General features: G+C 44.1%; 1 protein-coding gene across 7 annotated transcripts in view; it reads left to right on the forward strand.

Moving 5' to 3' along the window:
* The window catches only part of PTPRG (protein tyrosine phosphatase receptor type G), a 681,996-nt gene that overhangs the window by 24,575 nt on the left and 633,715 nt on the right, over positions 1–23,706 (forward strand). For 2 of the 7 annotated variants that reach the window (XM_057311860.1, XM_057311861.1), the window contains exon 1: positions 1–23,706. This exon is cut by the window's left edge; it is cut by the window's right edge and continues 8,824 nt beyond it. The exons of the other annotated variants lie outside the window; for them this stretch is intronic. The gene's annotated coding sequence lies outside the window, so the exon portion shown is untranslated. 7 annotated transcript variants of the gene reach the window in all.

The raw sequence follows: 23,706 nt of genomic DNA on the forward strand, positions 1-23,706 counted from the left end.
ACTTCAAGCTGGGCTAGAGCAAGAGTGCCATGGCCTTAGGAAATCTAGGCAAGACGTTGAGGAGTTAGGAATATGAGCCGAGGCTAGAAGCCACGAAGGTGTTGGACCAAAGGTGTTCCGAGTATCCTGGTGAGTGGTCCCTGTGGCTGCATGGTGCTTTGGGAATGCCTAGACCTCGTCTCTCTGTTCCATGGGCATGTGCCTTCTTAGGAGGATACCCTCTGTTTCTGATAGAGACGATGGGCCGGAAGCAAGGGGTCACCTACTACTGGGGTAGACACCCCCGGCATTTTTTTCTTCAGTGAAAAAATTGCATATCATATATGAATATATTTTTTTCTTAGAACGTTTCAGCTAAAGCTTAAATCTGTTGACTACTTCTCCTCATTCTGCCTCCCCAGAGTGTGAAGCTATTTTCATAGATTTACATATATATTTATACAAACACATAGATTATTTTAACACAAACAGTATACTGTATCCTCTACTGCCTTTTTTCACTGCCTTAGTCCTTTTCCCTGCAGTGTAGTATTCCACCATTCAGACTCCACGGCACAGGGTGGGAGCTTCTCCAGCTGATGGTCGTAAGGGTTACTTGGCAGAGAACAACCTTTATATGCTCCTCCTGGTGCACATTGCCTGTATTTGTTTAGGGTCAGTATAGACAGAACTGCTGGGGCATAGAAACAGGAGTCTTAGCTAGCCTGTGCCCCCTTCAGGCCCTGGACACCCGAGGCTGTGATTCAGTTTTCCCTAGCTGGGTTACTGAGTCTTGGTACTTGTGTAAATTGCTTTTTCTTTTCTTTTCTTCTTTTTTTTTTTTTGGAGGTTGAGAGGGCAGGAGGATGAGCTTGCTATGACATTTGCAGGCCAGGTGTAGACAAACAAGGATATCCCACGTACTATGTCACAGGCCCCACTATGGGTTTTCTTCCCTTGGTTTGTTGTGGAGTGACAGGTGCAGAGCAGTCTAACTTGGCTAGGTAAGCCTCGAACCAAGATTCAAACCAAATCTGTCTACCGAGTTCCAAAGGCTATGCCCCCCCCCCAACTATATCATGGTGCTTCTGTGAATATTTCAAAATAGGAGCACATCATGCATTCACTTCCCAGTTCAATACCCGTCCTCTGCAGGTCCTCCCTAGTTCTTCCTACACTCCTCACTGCCCTCCCCTGTTCCTACTACCTTGTCACCAGGTAGTTTTCACATACCACTGACCCTTTTAGCATTAAGTCGAGGATGCCCTGGGGCACCTGGGTGGCTCAGTCATTAAGCGTCTGCCTTCAGCTTAGGGCGTGATCCCAGTGTCCTGGGATCAAGCCCCTCATCGGGCTCCTCCGCTGGGAGCCTGCTTCTTCCTCTCCCACTCCACCTGCTTGTGTTCCCTTACTCACTGGCTGTCTCTCTGTCAGATAAATAAATAAAATCTTAAAAAAAAAAAAATAAGGCGAGGATGTCCTGGAAAACTAAGTTAGTCTGCTCCTTACCTGGGTTTTGTGAGGATCCTTGCGAATCATTCCTCAAAGAGGAGATTCCCAAAGACAGTGGATATGAAGGGCCATATGCAGTGCCTGACCCTTCCTAGGTGCTAATTGTTAATTCTCTACTTTGTCCCAATTAATTGAGTTTGGTGCCAGGACTAGAAAGGATAACTAAGTTGTGGTCTTGCCTTTGGAGCACTTACAGGCTAGAAACTGACATGTAAATAAATGAGCATATGGAAAATGTTGGATGAACCCGAAAGAGGAGAAACTACCTGGAGTTTCCTCAGTAAGAGACATTAAAAAAACATAACTGAGGGGAAAAAACACCTGTTGACAGAATCTTTCCTTTCTCTGGAACTTAAACTGTGCGAAAGCATGTGGATGTTGTGGCGTTCCATTTTTGCTTTTATATAAACTTGGGCGCCGGGGTGGCTCAGTCAGTTGAGTGTCTGTCTCTTAGTTTGGGCTCAGGTTGTGATCTTGGGGTCATGAGATCGAGTCCCAAGTTGGGCTCCATGCTCAGCGCAGAGTCTGTTTGGGACTCTTCCCCTGCCCACCCCCCCCCGCCCCCCGCTCACTCTCTCAAATAAATAAAATAAATCTTTAAAAAAATAAAATAAAGCTTATACCTAAACGAAATGATTTCAAGTTAGTTTTTTTAGTAGTAATGGTAAGAAATTTTTCCAGAGGGGAGGAAGGGGGTGGACCTGCCGAACTTGATACACTTCTTTGAAAATCACCTTCTCTTTGTCAGCTGTACCCCAAGAAAGCTGGAGAGGGAAAAAAGGGAACTCATCCTCCACCTCCCTGAAGTCCGCTTGGTTCTCTTCAGCCCCACCGTGGATGCTGGGCATGCAAACACAACCGGGTTCTGAACAGACCTAGGGCATTTGTTCTGCTGGGGTATTCTATATCTTAGCATTCAAAGTGTCATCTTCCGACCGGCAGCATCAGTCTCGCCTGGGAACTTGTTAGAAATGTGGAGTCTTAGAATCTCAGACCCCACTCTGGATCTATTGTTAATAAGATTCCCCAGGTGACTCCTGTGCACCTGAATATGTGAGAGGCTGGGACGGGCTGGGACGGGCTGGGACAAGTCAGGGCACCTTGGCCACAGCCATGCATCCCCTCTGGGCTAGCTTTTCCTCATGTACACACCAGGCACCTCTGTTCCCCATCCGGACAGATACCTTTGGAACCCTAAAACTTTAAGTCAAGAAGGGCCCCACTGGGCTGAATTGCTTTCTGGGAGCCCTCTACTTTCCCTTCAGCCCAGGAATCAGCATTTTCTTTGTTAACTAGGTAAAAATAATGAGATTATGAAAGGACAAAGGTGATCCAAATTTTGCTCATAGTCAAAACAGCTGTGGTAGCGCGGGTGGGAATTACTGCGTAAGATTTTAAGTCTGTTCCTTAAAAGTAAGCTGTTGTATACAGTTCTCCTTTTCTTAGCCAAACAGAATGAACTGGGTTTTGAAAATTGGAGAGAGATGAATGAGGTTTTTATAATAATCACTTGCATTTACTCATCATCTCTTGTTCTCTTCGTTTCCTTTCAGATTGAGGCATTTTTAATGAGGGAAGGAATTAGAAAAGGGGCCAGGGAAACCAAAACACAGAAAGAAAAATTCTGCTGAGCTCTGTAGCTGTTCTCAGTTCTTTAAAGTGCTTGAAAAGTAATATTTTGTTGCTACTAAATCTAATTAATAGCTAGCTGGTACTCATCAAGACCTCATTTCTTTCAACCTTGAAGGCAATTGGAAAGATACACAGATCTGTGTATTATCACAGCAAACAAATTCTCTTTTTTCCGCTTAACCATTTAGAGCTTTATCAGCAATGTAGGCAGTGGATGGACAGCTGTGCTTAAAAAAAAAATGAAATGCATCTCAGGGTGTTCACTGTGGCATGTAATGAATGTGTATTGATTGATAAAATTACTTTTTTAAAAAAATATAATTTTGAAACCAGAGTCTGAACTATGTACTAGGCATGGCTCTTCACCGAGTATCCAGTCTGTTCCTGAGTACTGGGATGGAATCAACAAGTCTTTGGAAGCCTGTTTTCTCCCCAGCATGGGCTAATCAGGATGCCCTGGACCAAAATGGATTTAAACACAAAGAGAGGATGAAAATGCTCCTCTGGGAGGAGGGGACCGGGGGATTACAGCGCAGAGCTCTGCATCTCTGCCCGTGCGGGGTGCAGCTGCGGGCTCTCAGTTACGTGGACATTTCTGCCATTCTGAGCGGACCGAGTATGCATTGACTTGGTGGCTGACGTGCTGATAGGCTCGAGTAAAGTAGGTCAAGCCTTAATTGTAGCTATCAGACACTGGGAGTCCAAGCAGAAGAGAGGCAGCGATTGCAAATGCAGCTTATTTGGAGGACAAGACCGGCTTCCGAGGGCGGCCTGTGCGCCCCTTCCACCCCCTTGCCGCCGCCGTCCAAATCAATTATTTCTGTTGAAGCACACCCAAGACCTGATGATGGTCTGTGGTCGTGAGGTAGAGTGTTACTCCGTTTGGCAAATGTTTATCAAGTATCGACTTTGTGCCAGGTCCTTGGTACAGCAGTTTAAGCCTCAAATCTCGCATTCGGTTCGTGGTGCCCGAGGAGCCAGCGTCCAGAAGCCCCCCGCATGTCCGTACCGTACGCTATGCTAATCGTCTGGCAGCCCTGCTCTCAAGCCTGACTCTTATCAATAAAGCATGACAGAAAAATCTGCAGTGTGTTTGGGGAAGTAGCTTACAGGAAGAAACACGATGTTACAACAAAATTGGCCTGATCTAAGCATAGCTAAGGTCTGAATTGACAGGGAGTTGTTACAATTAGTGCACTTTTTTTTTCTTTTAACCATTCTTAATCTGTTGTGGGAAAATGAAGGAGTTTTTCATAATCCAGATGAAAAGCGAGAAAGCCTGTCTTTTTGTTTACAGATGTTTGTCATTTAGCGAAAACACAGACGACAGCGTGCGGCGTTTGGTTTCCATCTGGTCATGCGGCATGTGCCTGTGCACACAGAGCAGTGATAATCCCCCACCTCCCTGGACAGAGCCGAGCAAGACGTGGGGTGTTTCCTTTGTACCCTGGATGGAGGCGCTTGGCCATCTGTGTTGGCGGAGGAAACCGTTCCTTTCCATCATAGCTGGATGGTAGGCTCCGCACAGTCCTATTCACATTATAATAGGTTTATTAATTGTACTCACATCGTTTGCAGACGGGGAGGAAAGTCTGATGGTATAGTGTGACTTCACTGCTCGAAGAAGTTATCCGAAGTAAAACTACGGAGACTCCAAGGTGTCTTTTCTGGAACAGCTGGGAGCGCGTCCTCCCAGTTTGCGTGCTCTGCAAGACGTGTCGACATCGTGGCAGTTCTCGCAAAAGGGCTCGAGGTCAGAACTTGGGTCGAGGGGTATTTCTTATGCCTGTGTCAGGGAAGGTGTCAGGGTATTTGGTTTAGGCCTTGACTCGTCTACTGAATGAAATAATGTCACGTTCAGGAGGGAGTCGGTGGAATACCATTTGCCATTTGTCTACACACAGCTGGGAAGCTCTGGGTGGGATCGTGTCTCAATTTCTGTTCCTGACTCCATCTGGCTCTTAGACTTTATCAGTTTTAGAGGTTTGGGTAGCTGGTTTATATAAAGGGCAAGAACTCGAGCTCATGTTCAAATGAGGGTGAAGGATTAGAAAACTTAAATGTTGTATTTCTTCTTATACTTCTGTTTAAATGACGTTTGAGGCACCTACAGACTGAAGTGTTGGTACCATTTTATTCTGTAGCAGAACTTGAAAAATTGCAAATAGTTTTGAAAAGAAAGCTTTTTTCCCCATTTAATTTATACGTAGCTCACTTAAAAAAAATTTTTTTATTTATTTGAGAGAGAGAGAGCGAGCCGGAGGAAGAGCAGAGGGAGAGGGATGAGCAGACTCTGTGCTGAGCGTGGAGGGGCTCGAGCCCACGAGCCCGTGATCCCTGAGCCGAAACCAAGAATCAGACTCTGACTGACTGAGCCACCCAGGTGCCCCCATAGCTCACTTTTAAGGTAAAGCCTGTTTAGACAGGAGGACAATTTGTTTTGGAAAAAAATGTGAATATTGCAATTTATTTCGTTTAGCTCCAGCAGGTATGGAAAATGTACGCCTTTTAGCTCCCTTTTTGTAAGTCTGGCCAAAAGCTATCTTCAGACAGGGGCGCCTGGGTGGCTCAGTCGGTTGAGCATCAGACGCTCGATTTTGGCTCAGGTCGGGATCTCAGGGCTGTGAGATCGAGCCCCCTGTCAGGCTCTGTGCTGGGTGTGGAGCCTGCTTAAGGTTCTCTCCCTCTGCGTCTGTCCCCCTCTCCCCACTCGCTCACACACTCTCACTCTCTCTCTCTCTCAAAAAAAGATATCTTCAGACAGAATTATTCTTCAGAAATTGCTTATTTTGAAATGGTTAGGTTAAAGCAAAAATTTATCTGAGGTCATCTTATTCTTGGACCTCCTAAAATTGCTCTCAACGTTGTTTTTCCTTTATATATGAAAACACTGGATATCTACGCTTTCCTTAGAAGTAAGTGGAATTGTACTTTAAGTTCACATTACTTGTGTGAGTGTGAAACCACATACATAATTAATTCATTTCTACAGGTAACAGGATTATTTTGGGCAAAAAAACCAAAAACCAAAACAAAAAAACCCAAACAAAAACCAGGCCAAATTTTACCAGCGGTTTTTCAGATTTTGTTTTTTAAGCATAGAATCCATTCTTCAAATTGCATTCTTCTTGTTGAAGCACAGAGTATGAAACACACAGAATGCCTCATTTATTTGACAGATAATTGGGGGGCCGTACACAACACTCTTCTTGCCACTTTAGGTTTTAGAATGAGGTATTTGTTTTTGATGGAGTCCAGCCCCCTGTCATTCCTGATGAGAATACTGAGGTCTGGGGAGTCAGACCCATTGAGGGTCACAGGGATTTAGTGGTGGAATGGGTTTGACGTTCATGTCTCTGAGTTACTAGTACCTGGTTGTTTTCTTCCTTGGAAGATAGAATGATGAGCAGACATGATAATTGCACACATGTGAGTTTAGAGTCTGAACTGCTTTTCAGGATCGAATAATTTACTCGAGGTTTTTATTGTATTTAACCAAACCTCTCGTAACTCTATACGGGATTGAAGAAAATGGTACGGAACATAGAATGTCAAATTTCACTTTGCTGATCTGTTAGCTATAGGATACTGCCAACTGACCACATTGTCCAAGGCCGCCCGGCGATCATTCAAGGGTTTGATTTAATCTTTTTACCATGTTGAGTTTGGTGTGAAGTCATTGTCCTAACCTTAATAAATTTGTTTTAACAGGGTGTGTATTGTTTGCATCTAACATGTTTAATGATCAGTTATAATGGATAAATTTGCAAGGACATTGAAGATCCTGTATTTCTTTGACAGATTTCATGAGTCATTTAATCATTTTATTTTGCCTCGTATTGATACTTATGTGAAAATGGAGAGACAGAGTGGTTTGTGTTAGTTGTAATTAGAGTCATTTTACTAATATGAAATTTATCCCCTTAAAGCATTTGGAACCATTATCTTGGAGTATAAAACAAAACAAAACATTATCCTAGCATGAAAAATCCACTTAAAGGGCACGGTTGTTGCTACAGTTTGCTTTTCTTTACCAGCTAAGATAGGGCTTTGAAACCAGGGGCACTGGCCATGGGAAGGAGCTATTGGCATGGCATGAATAGAAATTTCGCACATGCTTGTTTTGAAACTCGGCTACTTCTGTTCAGGGTTGACTGGTCTCAGTGGTAACAAGCTTAACATGAAATAACGCCTTTTTGCCAACACCATCTTGATTCTTCTTGTCTGGACTGCTTGAGCCAACGTAACACATAATGTAAGGCAAAACAAGAAATCGATAAAGCCATTAAGTCGCTCACTGTCTGGCTAGGAATGTTGATGAATGGGTCCGCATTTCCCCTTGGGTGTTTTTATTCACCATGGGAAGAGAAGGAGTGGGCCAACAGAGTAGAGCAATTGAGGAGAACAGTTTTTCATGCTTGAGTGAGGCAGTTCAGCTAGTGTCTCTTTTTTACCTTGAAGACTTCTTTTCTTATCTGTGAACCAGGACCTGCAGTTGGTCATCTTATGCTGCCCCCTCCCTATCTCCTGTTTTTGGGGTTTATTATTAGTTGATGACAGAAGGAAGACATATCAGGCACATTCATAAAACTCAGGCATGAGTAAAATTGTAATGCCAATTAGAGTCATGAGACCGGGGCCCACGAGCATGGGTGCAGTGGTGTATACTGGGTCCAGAGGAGAAAATGTGAGCTTGTATGTTGTGTTAGCTTGCTAGGGCTGCCAGGACAAGGTGCCACAGTCCGGGTAGCTTAAACAGCAGAAATGTATTGGCTCACAATTCTGAAGGCTACAAGTCCAAGATCAAGGTGGACAGGATTGGTTCCTTCTGAGGCTGGGAGGGAGAATCTCCTTCATGCCTCTCTCCTGGCTTCTTATGGTTTGCTGACAATCTTTGATGTTCCTTGGCTCATAGAAGTGTCAGTTTGATCTCTGCTTTTATGTTCATGTGTTTTTCCTGGGTGTGTGTCTGGGTGCGAACTTCCCCTTTTTTATAGGGGCACTAGTTGTATTGGGTTAAGGTTCACCCTGATGACTGCATCTTAACTAATTACTTCTGTGATGACCCTAATTCTAACTAAGGTCATATTCCAAGGTACTGGAGGTTGGGTACTGGGGTTAGGATAGATCTGTGACTTTGAGGGACAGAATTCAGTTCATAACAGATGGATTTGATGGCTGGTTTTGTGTGTTTCTAAAATTTCAAGAGCGGTTTCAAGTCTGCAACCTGCAGATTCAAAATTAGTAAACACCTACTGCACCTTACAGTTTTTTCTAGGTCCTTTCACATAGTTATGTTCCTTCCCCCAGCAAACAAATGTAATCATGTTTGTGAAGCTGGTTGAGATTTTATAATAGAATAAAATCGAGCAGACTCCGTCGAGGAGCAGGAACACCTTAGAATCTTAAGCTCATCTTCTGTTTTCTTCTGGGTATGGAAAACGTAATAAATCCCAGTCACCTGCATGAAGAGTTGAATTTACTTTAATGAAGCTCAGTGGATGGCAGCTGTTGGCGTTACACAATACCTGTATTGTCTCATGACATAAAACATACACTGTACTTTTTGAGTCATGCAAGGGATTTGTCAAGGGTAATTTGGACTCTTATGAAAACCGTGTGCACTGACTTTTGAACTTAGCCTCTTCACTACCCCAGGTGGTAATCGCTCATTAGATGAAAGTTTGGTCAGATGGGTTTTTGTTTGCTTGTTTTGGCAAAAGAAAAAAAATATAAAAAGAAAGGTTTTTTTGGTTTGTTTTTAAAGGTTTTATTTATTTGAGAGAGCGAGTGTGAGAGAGCAAGCGTGTGAGCGTGAGAGCTGTTGCTCGTTATACATGTGTTGGTTGAATAAGAAGGATAAAATATGGCTCCTGCTCCCTTGTAGAGAGAGGGTCAGACACCCAAGCCTGGGGTTGGCGACACCATTCCGAGGGGAGTAAGACCAGCTTCCTCAGGGTGGTACCGGCTAAGCATCTGGCTTTGGGTTGGAATTTGTGGAGTGCACTGGGCTCATGGATATGGGCTTCTCCTTTTCTCTGTGGGTCACACTAAATAGTCCGTTGTTCATCAAGGAGAGGGGAAATTGATTTCAAATTACTTCTGTATTGGTTAAAAACCAGACTGCCACAAATGCTTTATGGGATCAGGGAGAAAATAGGCCGAGGGTTTTAGCTGCACTGAAACCTGCTTAATTAACCGAACACTGTCTATTACCATGTGACAGGCGTGACCCTGCTTCTGCAGAGGGGCTCTGTTTTGATGGCCGTACTCCCAGGGCCAGGAGTAGTTTAGATCTGGGAGGGTGGAGGGTTTATGCATCGTGTGCTTCTCTTCTGTGGTGTGCACCCCTTCCTGGGGTCGGGGAGCTGCTTGTGCAGGCTGGTGAGAATGGATTGGTGCATTCCCAGGAATTTCGTGAGCTGCTTATTAAGCATAATCTTGTTAAGCATAAAATTATGTAAACTTACGATTCAGTTATATTTAGAAGTAACAAATACCCTGAGCTCCTCACTTCCTAGTTACGTTAATACATCTTTCTGTTATCCGTGGTCTTAGGATAGGAGCTTAGGTCTGTTGTATGTGCGTGTAGAAATGCTGGACGGTGTGCTTCGGCCGTCCCTTTCCTACCTCACATTTAGTGATGTCACATTGGTAATTTGAAATAAGCTGGAACCACGGAAATCAACAAATGGCACAGATCAACCTCCGTCCCAGAGCAGGATGGCAAAATATTTGCAAATGCACCACTGACTGGGGCCGTCCCTCATGTTCCTTCGCCACGACTGCCAGCAGAAATACTGCAAACTAGATGGTTTACAACGGCGGAAAACTATTGCCCCATAGTTCTAGAGACTAGGAGTCCGAGGTCATGGGGTCATCTGGGTTGGTGCCTTTTTGGCGCCTCTCATGGAGACTATTCCTTGCCACATCCTAGTTTCTGGTCCTGGCTGACGGTCCTTGGTGTTCCTTGGCTTGTGGGCTGGCGCATCACTCTGCTCTCTGCCTCATCTTCATTCACGTGGCCTTCTCCCTATGCCTGTGTGTGTCTTCACATGGCCATCTTCCTTCTCTGCCTCTTGTTCCTTATTATAAGGGCACCAGTCATATTGGACTAAAGGCCCATCCCGTTCCAGTGTGACCTCATCTCTCATTACATCAGCAATGACCCTATTTCCTAATAAGGTCACATTTTGAAGTGCTAGAGGTTGGGACTTTAACATAATGTTTTGCAGGGACACAATTGAACCCCTAACAGACTCCAATGGTCTTATATTTCCTATTGGGACACCTTGCATTTGCCGGCTCAAATAAAAATAAATGTAAGAGCCCACATGTATAATAGCTTAGTGGCATACTACGTACTAAGTGTGTGTCGCCCCCCCCCCCCCCCCCCCGCATGTGTTCTCAGTGAACCCTCTCAGCCTCCCTGTAGTGTAAGTAGCATTATTTCCATTGAACAGGTTAGGAATTTGGCTCTGGGCAAATTGGAGCAATTGTCCTAGATAGCATATTAGGTATTTGAATCCAAATACCACTGCCTTTAGTCAGCTGACGTGTCATGAGTCTTATTCCCCAGAGCCCTGTTAGCTGTGCCAAATCCACATGGAGGGTTCATTGTGGCGTAGTAAGAGAGAGAAGGAAGAGCAAATGTTTTATAAACTCTTTGCAGAATCAGGCACCAAGCCTGATGCCTTCATCTATGAATTACCTAATTTAATCCTGATGCCAAATTTTTGAGTTGTTATAGTCTGTATAGAGGAGAAAATGAACTATAGGGTGATAAAGTGAATTTTGTTCACTGGCCAGGAGCGCAGAGCTGATAAAGGGGATGGCTGAGATAGGAGCCCAGGTCTCTCTGGACCAGAGATCCTTCTTGTTGGGTTCTACCATGTTGTCTTTCAGCAAAGCTCACATCTGATACATGGGCACATGCCATTCCTGAACCTTCTTGTTGACTGTGGTGTTAGACATGTGTGTATTTATTTTCTCATTGAGTCAGTAAGTACTGAGAGAGCCCTAATGATGTGCCCAGGATTGTGCTAAGGGATGGGTTATGACTTGTAAATAGTTACTAACAACTCAGCTCTCAGAACTAGAAGGCTTTAGATTCCTTCATGACCAAGCTTCTTAAAAGGTCACAAGGTCCTCTGTGTCTGCCATTTCCATAGTTGCAGACAACTCTCAGCCTGCCTGGTGTATTTTGTTTTCTGTTGTGCTGTAATAAATCACCATAAACTCAGTGACTTCAAACAACACAAACTTACTATCTTGCGGTAACCATGGAACATGAATCTGGGAATTAGTTGGGTCCTCTGCTCTGGCTGACATCAAGGACGTGGGCCAGGGCTGTGGTCTCCTGTGAGGCTCAGGGTCCTTTTCCAACTTCAGGCTTGCAGAGGGTTGGCAGAATTCAGCTCTTTGTGTTGTAGGACTGAGGCCTTATCTTCTGAAAGCTGCTTGCCTTTGCCTGCTGTGTGGCCATCTCCACAACAGGGATGTTTGCTTCCTCAAGGCCAATAGGAGAGTGACTCTGCTGCTTCTAGTCTCTCAAAAACTCACCTGATTAGGTCAGGCCCACACAGGATAAATTCCCCTATTCATTCAACTGAAGTTAACTGATAAGGAGCATTAACCTACAAAGTCCCCTTTCCTTTTGCCGTTTGTAATGGCTAGAAGAAAACCATAGTTTTCACTCCTACTCAAAGGAAGGGGATTACACAGGACCCAACACAAGGGCGTTGGTCACAGGCCATCTTGGAATTCTTTTACCAGATACAGGCAAGGACTTCTCCACTGTTTTGGGTCTGGACCCGTGTGATTTGCACATATTCCCTCCCTTACCTAAGCTAAATATGTCCACATAGTTCATAAACAAATGAGAGTTCGAGTTCACTGAGTGTTCAGACTGTGACTGGCTTTGTAGGATTAACCTTGTGATTAGTATAAAGCTATGCAGATTCTTCGTATAGAGCCCCAGTTCTCTGGCTTCATCTCCAATACCTCTGTTTTCTATTACTAAAATATTCTTAATTTCAAAAAATTGCATTTTCATTTGGAAGGAAGAGAAATCAACACAAAGTAGCCCAAGCAGAACTTACCAGTGCCACAGTACAAGGGTGTAGTAGTGGTGGGTTCAGGAATGGCTGGATCCAGGCTTTCAAACCATGTTATCAGCCTCCCCCACCCCCTTCTAATAGCCTCATCTTGTATCTCTTTTGATGTTGATAGATAGCCACGTTCACTCCCCTAACACCTGCAGACTTATATGATATAATCTCCTTATTTCTGGGGAAAGAAACTTTTCCTGAGTCTAGACATCATGTCTTACTCTTTATTATCAAGACTTGGGTCACATTTGGCTAGACCAGTAACCGGACAAGCTCAGATCATGTCCCCACACCGTGTGACTGAGGTAGGAATAGAAGCCCTACATTGGGCTCTTGCAGTGGTTTTCTGTTAGGAAAGAGGGGGCTTTGCCAGAGGAAGAGAGTGGGAGCATTGTCAGGTGAAAATAACAGATACCCGGAGTGATAGATACAGCATAATGGATCATCTTTGGTATACTGTCAGGGGTCATCTTTGGTATAACTGGTATTCCTTAACCCTCCTCGCTTAATACCATAGCTGGTGAAACAGAGGTGGTGTGGACAGCCACCTGTAAAGCAATAAAAGCTTTGGGTAAGTGGCAGTCCCCGGGAGGTTTTCATTTTAGTGTAACTCCTCTTGTCTTCTTGACACGAGTCTCCTTTAAAGACTTATGAATATTGTCCTGAGAAAATGGCACATGAATTCAAGAAGTCGGATCCAACTATGTTCTTTGGAATTCATTAAAACCGAAGTGCCTGGGGCCCAGTGCTCGCCAGCTGCATCAAACGCACTAAAACTCAGACAGCACTGAGCGGGATCACTCTGATGCTCTCATTTTATAGGATTTGCCTTTACCACAAAAAGGCAGCTTCGCAAACTCTTTCAATATTGTATGACTTTTTTTTGGGGGGGGGAGGGGGATCTAAGAATGTGGCTAGAAATTTTTTATTACTAACCTGCCTTTCCCCCTGCTTCTCCTTGGAATTGAATTCTCTGTGAAGAGGCCTAGAGGACCTTCCTCTTGCTGGGTTTTATCAGTTTGAGGGCTCACTTTCTCCCGTTGGGTTTCTGGGATGGCTGATGTGGAGGTTGCAAACTCAGATAAATGCCCTCTGGGCTCTGGAAGCTAAGGGAGAGGAGTGAGGAGAGCCAGAGGGAGTGGCGGGGCTCTGGAGAAGTGGACACACCTTGCCTTTTCTACAGGACCAGCTCTTTTCAGTTTGATTGTTGCCCTGAGGGGATTTGAGCCAGTGGTAGGACATTCCAATATTTCAAGAGAAACGAGGGATCTTAAATTTCACTGAATTACTTCTGATTTAAAATTTTTCTAATGACTTTAGATTTTATTACACCGTGAAGGCTGAAGTAATTACCTTTTGGTTGGGCTTGTCTTCTGGGCGGCCGGTTTTCGCTGGGTGTGCATCTTGCCCAGGTCAGAAGGCCTGCTTGTGGATACTGTTTGATGTCTTGCAGGATCCATTTCCTTCTTCCTCACAGAGCCTCAGTTTTGGACAGGGCCCACCTCTCCTCCGTGGACCCTTGTAGCTGGGAAAAGACCAAACCCTAGGTCCAGGGTTGGGTTTATTTGGTTTCCATCCTTTCCTAGTGATTGGTTCAGGATTGGCCATGTGATCTGACTCTGTCCAGTGGAAGGGGAAGATGTGTCTGCTGGGCTCTCCCATGGAAAGCTGCATCTTCCCTTGAAGCCAGGGAAGCTGCGGTCTCTGCTTGGCCTGGGTGCTTTCGGGATGAGCCACCCACCACTGCAGCTGCTTGCTGTCCGCCTGAGGATGAAGTCAAAGTTGAGGACCAACCTGGGCGGGAAGGGAAGAACCTGGATTCTTGTTGACGTCCTTGAAGAGCTGAATCAACCAGCCCTTTATGAAGCCGGCCCTTCCACTGGACTTCCTTTTGTTTGAGAGAATAAATTCTTTCTTGGTTAAAGCAGCATGAGTTGACCTGAGACGCAGACCAGGGGAGAGGCCCCAGGCCATTTGTAGACCCCATGAACTACTGGTGATAAAGAACGCCTTTCCTGATGCCCGGCCGGGCTGTCACTGCTTTAGTGCTAGATGGTGGAAGGATTTCTTCTTATGTCTTTACTCTGATCCCTTGCTGTTGCCCCCTTGGAATATTATCTAGGATAATACTCCATCTTTCTGTTGAGAAGGATGGTCTCCATGGGGAAGAGAAACCTCATCAATTACATCAGCCCCTGGCGCTCAGAGTGGTAAGCAGACCATGCATTTGCTGTCAATGGTTTGTGGTCACATTCATCCTGAACATGAGACTGAGGCCTTTGGTTTCTTTAGAGGGTTAGAGAAGGATTAATCATAACTAAACTGTGACCTTTACCGTTTAGGAACGTTGTTCTTCAGGTTGATACACCTTCATTATGGAAAGAGCCTCACCCTTCAAGGAAAGGCTGAGCGGTGTTTTGTATAATTCACCAAGTTTCAGGCTCCTAGAAGAGTACAAAACAGAAAGGGGACCCTGCCTGACCTTTACTCTGAATGTAAATCGACTGGAAGTACCCCACTATCTCTAAATGTTCCAGATGTTATTTTTTCTTCTCTTCTGCCCCCTTCTTCATTTAATAAGAAATAACATTGTATTTTAAGATGTTTTCTTAGTTCCGTCGGTTTATGCAGATTATTCTTCCCAACCTTTTTCCAGTTGTTAAAAATTAAAGACTACCTTTCTGCTGTTAGTAGTACAGATAAGCTTGCTCATGCATAGTTGATAGTCACATTTATTTTTATTTTTCTTTATCTAATTTTCATTTGATCTAGCATGGAGAGGCAGTGAGTAATGTGGTTGGTAAGCAGTGTGAACTCTGATGCCGCGCTGTTTGGGTTTGAATCCCAGCTCTGCCACCTACTGGCTATGGGTCCTTGGCAAATTGCTGGATTTCTTTGTGCCTCAATTTCCTGATCTATAAAATAAAAGTAATTATAGTGCCGACCTTGTAAGGATGTTGGGATTAACAATTTAATGCATGGGGCCTTTTAAAGTGCTTGGAACAGTGCCTGACACACTCTAAGTGCTGTGTGTTTTCGCTCCTAGACAGCGTCACGATAATGGTAATAAAATCTGTGATACTATGCCTGGCTGTAGCATCAGGCTTTGTTAAGAGATTTTGGAAGACCTGACTCATTTGGTAGATGTAGTGTCAGTGTCTCTGAGATTACAAGTGATTTATTGCTGGATATAAAAAAATTGCCCTAGGAGGTAAGCATGGGGGAAGGAGTCTCCATGGGGCAAGGATGCTGGGCTGTAGCCAGCAGTCTTCATAGCAGATGGATAAAGAGATTATATAGCGTGTTTGCCTGGATGGATTTGGCTGTACTCAGAGTGATAGTAAGAACAGGAACCGAGTGTCGCTTAAGAGCCCCGCACTAAAGCATGCAGCGTTTAAGAAGACAAATATTTCTCTGTTAAATGACCGTTCTTTTCAAAGGTAGGTAGTTCTCTCCTCCCCTCAAATGTTATTTATTCTCTACTGTCTCCTTCTCTTTTTCCGAATTGCAAAGGCAATAGAGTATTTGATCAGGAGTCCTGATAATTTTGAAATCGTTCAAAGTATGGGGTGTCGAGCCAGTGAAACCTGGGCCAGGGCTCTGAAGACAACACGTACTGCCGTGACCTTGTGAGGACCTGTGACCTCGTGAGGACCTTGTGAGGATGTTGGACAAGCAAGCTCTGTGGGGCTCAGTATCTTCATCTGTGAAAGGGGGGTAACCATTCCTCAGAACGTGGGTCTGAGATCAAATGGAATCATGTATGTAAAGTGGCCAAATACGACACAGTGCCTTCATCTTTTTAATTTTTTTTCCATCTTTTTCCTGCTTTGTTTCTGACCGCCATCTTGGCTACCACAGCAGCAAAGTCGAGAGCCTTTCTGGGCACTTGATGTACGTATGTTGTGTCATTTCTGCTGAGTTTTCTGAGAAGGGAACGTATTTAGAAGGTAAAGAAATTTTTCATTTATTAGTAACTGTGTTTTTCATGGGCCTTCAATTTATTTGGAGCTGTTTTCCTAACATTTGTGGATGAATGAAGGCAGGGATAGCCAAACTTTCTCTGTAAAGAGCCAGCTAGTAGACGTCTGGTTTTGCACGCCATATATCTCGGTTGTGTTAGAGCTCTGAAGAGGTTAGACCATACGTCAGGAAATGGCATGGCTGTGTGCCAATGAGACTGTATTTATGGACGAGGAAATTTCAATTTCATGTATTTTTAATGTGTCACAAGATATTTTTCTTTGGATCCGCCCCACCATTTAAAAATATAAAAACCATTTTTTTTTTAAATATAAAAACCATTCTTAGCTTGAAGACCATACAGAAAGAGGCCATGGATTGGAGTTTGCCAACCCTGCCATGAAGGTTTTGGTAGATCATATGATGTAATCCGAGCAGCAGAGAAGACTGTCATTGACTAAGCTTGTCTGGCCAGCGTCTTGGAATCGGAAGCATCTTCCTGGAACATTGGTGGTGACTCCACAATTTGATCAGGTTCACATGCTGTTTCCTTGGATAGCCTTTGCCCAAAGTGAGGTGCATCCGGCTTCCCGTTCAGTGTAGCACGGGGCCTGTTTCCAATTAGAAATGTTAATGCCCCAAGCCTTGGTAGCTGCTAGGCTTGAATGGCTTGATTGCCTCCCTGAAAAGCTGTTAACGTCTCCACTGCTTTTGAAAGGAACTTGGGCTTTATGCATTCTCCAGCCTATTTTGTTCCTTAGGTGTTTTTTTTTTCCCCTTCTGTCTTCTCTGCATTAAAGGTGCATTAGTGTATTCTCTGTGCAACACTTTAGAGTTCTTGGAATGGGCAGAGAGCAGTTATATCCCATAATAGCAGGATAATCAATGGAAGGAGATAGATTGCCAGGTTGTAAATCATGTGAGAGAATTTGATGATATCAGCTTCGGGGGAATGGGATCCTATTACTCGTTCTGAATTCTCTGGTTCCTGGAATTAATTTTTTTGGTACTCGTAATCGTTTGATGGAACAGACTTTGCCGTTAACGAGAGGATGACAAAGAACAGGTCAGCTGTGTCCCCTCCATTCCTCGGTGTCCTGCTCACCCCTGTATAATTTCCGACCTGCGGTGTGAAATGCTGTTTCTGTAGCCATAGTCTGCACTGCAGAGTTGGGGGTACACTTAGACTGTCAAAGACTTGAAAGAGCATTTATTCCTCCATATTCAAAAGTGAAGAAAATCACAACCTTTAGACCAGGACACTCAGAAACCTAGCAGCATTCTAGCAGATGCAGTTACTGGCAGTAGAAAGCAAAGAGCTTTCTTTTTTTTTTTAAAAGAGAAATAAACTGTACCTTTTACTTTCTGACTTAATGCAGAGAGATGAAAATATGCTAAAGACTTGGCTTTTTTTTTTTTTTTTAAAGGCATAGACCAGAGACATTTTGGAACCTTTCATCTAGCAAATCCGTCTTCCCTTTAAGCAGAGCATCAGGATTGCTTCAATATTTAGGTATTAATATTCCCTTGTGGCTCAATTAGCTCCTTGAAATGAATTTCTCGGCACTGCTGTCACAATGAAAGAAAGACATGCTGAAGTGAAAGAGAATTTGTGTGTTTCTTAGATTGGAAGGATGTGTTGAGTCAAATGAACATCCTCTCAAGGTTAAATTATCTATTTAAAACCCTCCCAATTACAGTGCCAGGTACAATCTTTGATGAGGTTCAGGGAGAACAAATGACTTAATCGGTGGGAGAGAGAGTCTCTTTGTGTAGAGGGAAAGCTATGAAATCAGAATGATCTGGACGTTGTTTATTTTCTGGGGAAATGGTTGCTTCAGTTGTACATGGTGTTGTCTCAGTAAAACATGAACTGTTATTGGGTGACTAAAGGCCCTGGAATAGAAGAGGGTCGGGATGAGCTCTTGCTCTCTCTCTGCTTTTAAAAAAGAAAGAAAGAAAAAAGAATTGTGAGTTGACCAGAACAGAAAACTACCAGCAGTATACTGTGACCTCTCCGCATGCAGTCTGATCTATCCAAGGAATTTGGATGGTGAATACAGTTTTATTTAAAAGGTGGTCTCCTGGCCTGGCCTCCTAGAACAATCACCCAAGTCCTCCAGATTTTAAATCTTGACTCTCTTCTGGCCAGTGTTCTCCATCTCTTCTTTTCCTGACTTTGTCGAGGCCACTGTCCTGCCGGAGTTAAAATACAACGACGAGCCTTTTTTAAGTGTCTCCCTGCTTTCAGTAACATCTTCCCATTCAGTACACGCGGCAAAATCCAGACTCTCACCTAGTGGTCCTGCTCCATCCGACCTCAGCATCTCCTGCAGTTACTCGCTTGGGATATTCCTGATGTCCTAGTAGCGGAGTCTAGACCCTGGAGCCAGACTGGTAGGTTCAAATCCTGGTTGTATTACTACCCAGCCTTGTGACCCATGTAATTACTAAAGCCTTTCTGTGTCTCAGTTCGCTCATCTTTAAGTTGAATGTAATAATAATTCTCGTTGATTATGCTTCATAATAATCCTAGGTAAAGTCGTGAGGCATAAGTGAGTGAAAATATGGAAAGAATTTAGACCATTGCTTTGCACTTGGTAAGCACCATGTAAGAGTCAGGTGATGGCACTGCCTTGTTCTAAAATTAGCATCATAATTATTATCTTTTCCTGTTGGAGTTTTGTGTGGTAGTTTCCTCTCTGGTCCATCCCAACGGAAATGTCCTTTCTGAGTGACCGTTGCCATCCAGCTTCTGAAAAGCCCACCCCTTCCATCGCCACCTTGCACTCTACCCATTACAGGTTAGAAGAGCTTTATTTATTTATTTATTTTTTAAAAAGATTTTATTTATTTATTAGACAGAGATAGAGACAGCCAGCGAGAGAGGGAACACAAGCAGGGGGAGTGGGAGAGGAAGAAGCAGGCTCCCAGCGGAGGAGCCTGACGTGGGACTCGATCCCATAACGCCGGGATCACGCCCTGAGCCGAAGGCAGACGCTTAACCGCTGTGCCACCCAGGCGCCCCAGAAGAGCTTTTTTTTAAATCATAGAAAAAATAGCAACAACAAATACAAGAGCTCCCCCCACCCCCGAACCAGGTTGCATTCCTTGCCAACCTGGTGCCCTGTCACCTCTGAACACCTCTGTGTGTTTTCTGTATGCGTATTTCCTAAACAAGGACTTTCTCCTATCCTGTCACAATCCACCCATCAAGATCAGGACATTGCCTTTGATACCATACTCCCATCTCATCCTCAGGCCCCATTCGAATTGGCTGGGATTGTCCCAATGGAATAAGGAGCCATCTGGGGTCATGGGCTAGTTGTTAGTCTCCTTGGTTTCTGGAACAGCTTCTCAGGCTTCCCTGGACTTTTATGACCTTGATAATTTTGGAGATAACAAGCCAATTATTTTGTACATTGTCCATCCATTTGGGTTTGTCTGAGGCTGCCTCACAATTAACATTCAGGATATGTGTCAGGGCGGAAATATCAATGGAAGTGAAACCCTGTTCCTTTCTTTGTATCTTATCAGGCGGCCCGTGATTTCCATACGTCCATTGCTGGGGTGTTCGTTTGGATCGCTTGATAAAGGCAGCATGTGCCAGACTCCTTTACTGTAAAGTTACTCTTTTTTTTTCTCTCCTTTGTAGTATTTTGTGGATGGATACTGTAAGACCCTTCCTAAACTTTCAACTTGCTTATTTATCATACCAGTTTTGGACTCATGGATTTCTATTTATTTAGCAGGTTATCATGTTACCATTATTTTGAAGCTCAAATTCTCCCCACATTTAGATAGCGGGAGTTCCTTCCAGCTGATTCCCGTGTCCTTTGATGTGTGTTGCCACCATTACTTGAGTTGTTGCTTACTTTTTGGAACAAGAAGTTCCAGGTTCATCTTGTGCTTTGCTGGTCCCAGGCCTGGATTTGGCTACATTGCTGAGGACCTATGGAGCTCAGATTCCTTTTAGAGGAGAATGGCATTTAGAAACCAAGATCTGGTCATTAGACGTGTTCATTGCTTGTGAGATGTTACAGCTTCCAGACCCTTTCACATCAAGGGATTATATATATGTACATGTGTGTATATATATATACACACATGGACATCTGTATTTTTTTCTGTATTAAAAATCACAAGTTCACTACCTCCAAATCCATTTCAACAACACATGGTTCAACTTTATTTTCTCCTTTCTGTATTTGTAACTCCTTTCTCTTGACAGTGAGTACGCTGGTTCCTATTATCTTAAGTACATTTCCTTATTCAGTTATGCCATGTTGGGCCACTCTTCCGTATAGACACTCTGCTCAACTCTGAGATACCAGCACTCCATGCCTAGCCCTTCTCCCCCTCCAGGTACAGATGCCCTCTTCACCATACTTCTGTACAGATGGTGCTTTTATGCAAAGAAAATGGGACCTCCTCCCCTTGGCAGAGAGTAGCCCCATGCCAGGGCATCTCATGTGGCAAGGGGCGCGTGTAGGCTGCATTTCACGTCTCTTGATTGACTTGTGCTGTACATGAAGTAGCCACATTTTATGTGGCGGTGCTGATGACACTACCCCTGACTACGCTGGACTGGTTGTTGGTGGGCTCCTTACCTACCTTGGGACTTAGGTGCTGTTGCTGCTCTCGCCGGGATGCTGCTGTGTTGAACCAAGGAGGTTTGAGAAAGGGTGCTACTGGTAGTTGACTTCCTGCCATTGGCACCGCAAGACAGAGAAAGCTTGGTTCAGTAAGAAGGAATAAAGTAGATGGACGGAGGGGATGGAGGAAGAAGACTGTTGGAGTCTTCACAGACGGATTGAGTGCCTGATTCTAGTTTGTGTCTGAGGCTGGATGTATCCCTGCTCCTGGTATTTGAGTGACAGTCGCATATTCTTGTAATAAATTCACTCTTGAAGGTAAGCTACCAACCCAAGCCAAGTCGCATGGCCAAGCCCCAAGAGACAGAGAAGTCCACCGTGGAAGGAACTGCAAAGTTGACTGGCAAAGGACCTGGGTCGAGGGGTCAATTATCCTGTCTACGAGGGAGAGGTCAGATTGTCTGCCAGAGGCTAACCCATCAATAAGTGGCAGAGCTAGAAATCAAATGAGGTCGGTCCAATTAGGGTGTCGACATGTAATCACTCTTCTGTTGCTTCTGGATAAAATCGGGGCTTGATCAGCATGTAGTTTTATCAGGGTGTATAGGCCATGTAAAAGGGTGTTCCTCTCTTGCTTTCTCCTGCCGTCGTGTACGAAGGAAGTTTACTTTCCAGAAGATAGTGTTAATCAGATACACAACTTCTTCCAAGAACCAGATGGCCTTCATTTCTTTCTTCCTGATTAGCTACATAAAGCTAATTGTCCAACTGAGAGAGGCTTAATTTTACAGGCTTTCACGGGACGCACACTTATTGTTTACAGCTTTCCACCCCCCTCTTGCCTTCTTCGCCAGAGGCTCTGCTCCAGCAGGGAAGCCGGAATCGAACGCTCACACATTTTGGAAGAGGTTAGATTTTTACAAGGAGTCACCGCATAGTGGATAGACGTGAGAACAACTTCTCTTTCATCCTACAGGTTAAAGGTGTGCCTGTGTTGTTCTTAGGTCCTCCGTTCTCTGTCTTCTCTGTATTTATCTTACTTTAAATGGCTTTGAGTGACACCGGGGGTTTGTATGGTGGTTTTTGGATAATGTCTGCAGTAATGTTCTGTAGGCAGAGGGCTGATTGTGCTGGAGACCGTATGAAGGAATTGTAATATAAAAATTACACTGAATTATAAATGTGCAGGGACACATTATGAGAACTAATTATTAAGCTTACAAAGAGGCCAAGTGGTACTTGGTAAATCTTATTATTTCGTGTGGTGGAAAACTATTTTGCATCAGTGGAAATATTACACGGAAGCATTATGCCTTTTATGTAGAGTAAAGATAATAGTGGCTGGAATACAGGATCAGCCATGTGCCGCGTGAAAGATGGCAGGCTTAAAAAATCCATTTGTATTTCTGGCAAATTGTCTTAACATAATCCACATGCCTTTCTAATTTAAAATATGAAAGTTAAACAAAGTTTATACTGAAGTTACATCCATTAGGAAACTGGTGAAACAGTCAAGTCTCCCAAGCCAGCACTCCAGCATCAGATGCGTGCGTGTGTCCCCTCTCACACTGAATTGTGAATTCACATTGCATTCCCTTGCAAGGATGTGCCATTTTTAATTAAGACTAAAACATGGTGGGGTATTCTAAATTAGGCCTGATTATAATTGCAGATGGCAGTTGAGCTTTTGGAAGCTGGTTTCTTTAACTGTTAAATAAAAATTGTCTTTTTCAGTGTTGGTTTGCCGAAGTTCAGCAGTGGTTGTTCAGGGAGAAGAAAAAAAACCTTTCATCTCTTTATTGCCGTTAAACTAAATACCATAGCATATCCATCCATCTTCTGTTGGGGGGTTTGACTCTGAAGAAATTTTTCTTGAGGGTTTCTTGACAGTTGAGTAAATGAAAAATTTTGGGCCATGAAGCTGAACTTTCTGGAGGCTTTCTGCTGGTGAATATAGAAAACCCATGACAGATATTGTTCAGGTGGTGGTCTCTGAATAGTCCTTCAGCCAGTGCAATAATCGAGGGACAGTTGTTTTTTTTGTTTTTTGTTTTTTTTGTTTTTAAATAAAAACAGTACTTCTGCCTATCAGTAGACTTTTAATGGTCAAAATTAGTCCCTTAGCATACCTGCTTCTGTTTGGTAGGCTACGTTGATTTTGTTCGGTGTCCCAGAAAGGTTTATGGGCATAAGAGTATTGCCTAGGTGTTCAGTGGGTTTATGCATGTTGTTCCCAGCTTATAGGAACCACATATAAACAATTTCTGCTGGTTGATGGGCACATAGACCCAGTAGACCAGTGGTTTGCAACCAGGGGTTCCTAGTTTTGCCCCTTCTCTCCCTTCAGGGGACATTTGGCAATGTCTGGAAACATTTCTGATTGTCAGGACTGGGAGGTGGTGCCACTGTTGTTGGTAGTGGAGGTCAGGGATGCTGCTAACATCCTACTGGGCACAGGACAGCCTCCCACAGGAAAGAATTATCTGGTGCAGAATGTCAATAGTGAGGCTGTTGACAGAGCCAGCCACAAACAGTGAGCTCATCACGCCTCCCTTTGTCTCCCACGGTAAAGATGGGCATGGACTCGCCGTGGATCTCGTTGTGTTTTATCCTCCCATTACAGCACTGGTGGGTAGTGTATGTTAGTAAACACGAATTGGTAAAACAATTGTGTTTTCTGGAAGAATACAGTAGGGAAGTCAAAGGTGAGCAATGTGTTAGGTAAGAGGCAGAAGTTTGCAACAGGACAGGTAGTGGGTTTGCTCCATGGGCTTTGGTGAAAGTGGGTTGCTCGGTCCCACCTGGGAGGTCGGCCTTGTTGGAGGAGATGGCGCCCTTCACTGTTGGCTCTTGTTAGTGATGGATGCCTAACAAGCTGGTGATGAAAGCAACGTCATAAGCACCATCACACCGTT

Source organism: Ursus arctos, unplaced genomic scaffold (genome assembly GCF_023065955.2).
Source record: "Ursus arctos isolate Adak ecotype North America unplaced genomic scaffold, UrsArc2.0 scaffold_14, whole genome shotgun sequence".
Classification (NCBI taxonomy): domain Eukaryota; kingdom Metazoa; phylum Chordata; class Mammalia; order Carnivora; family Ursidae; genus Ursus; species Ursus arctos.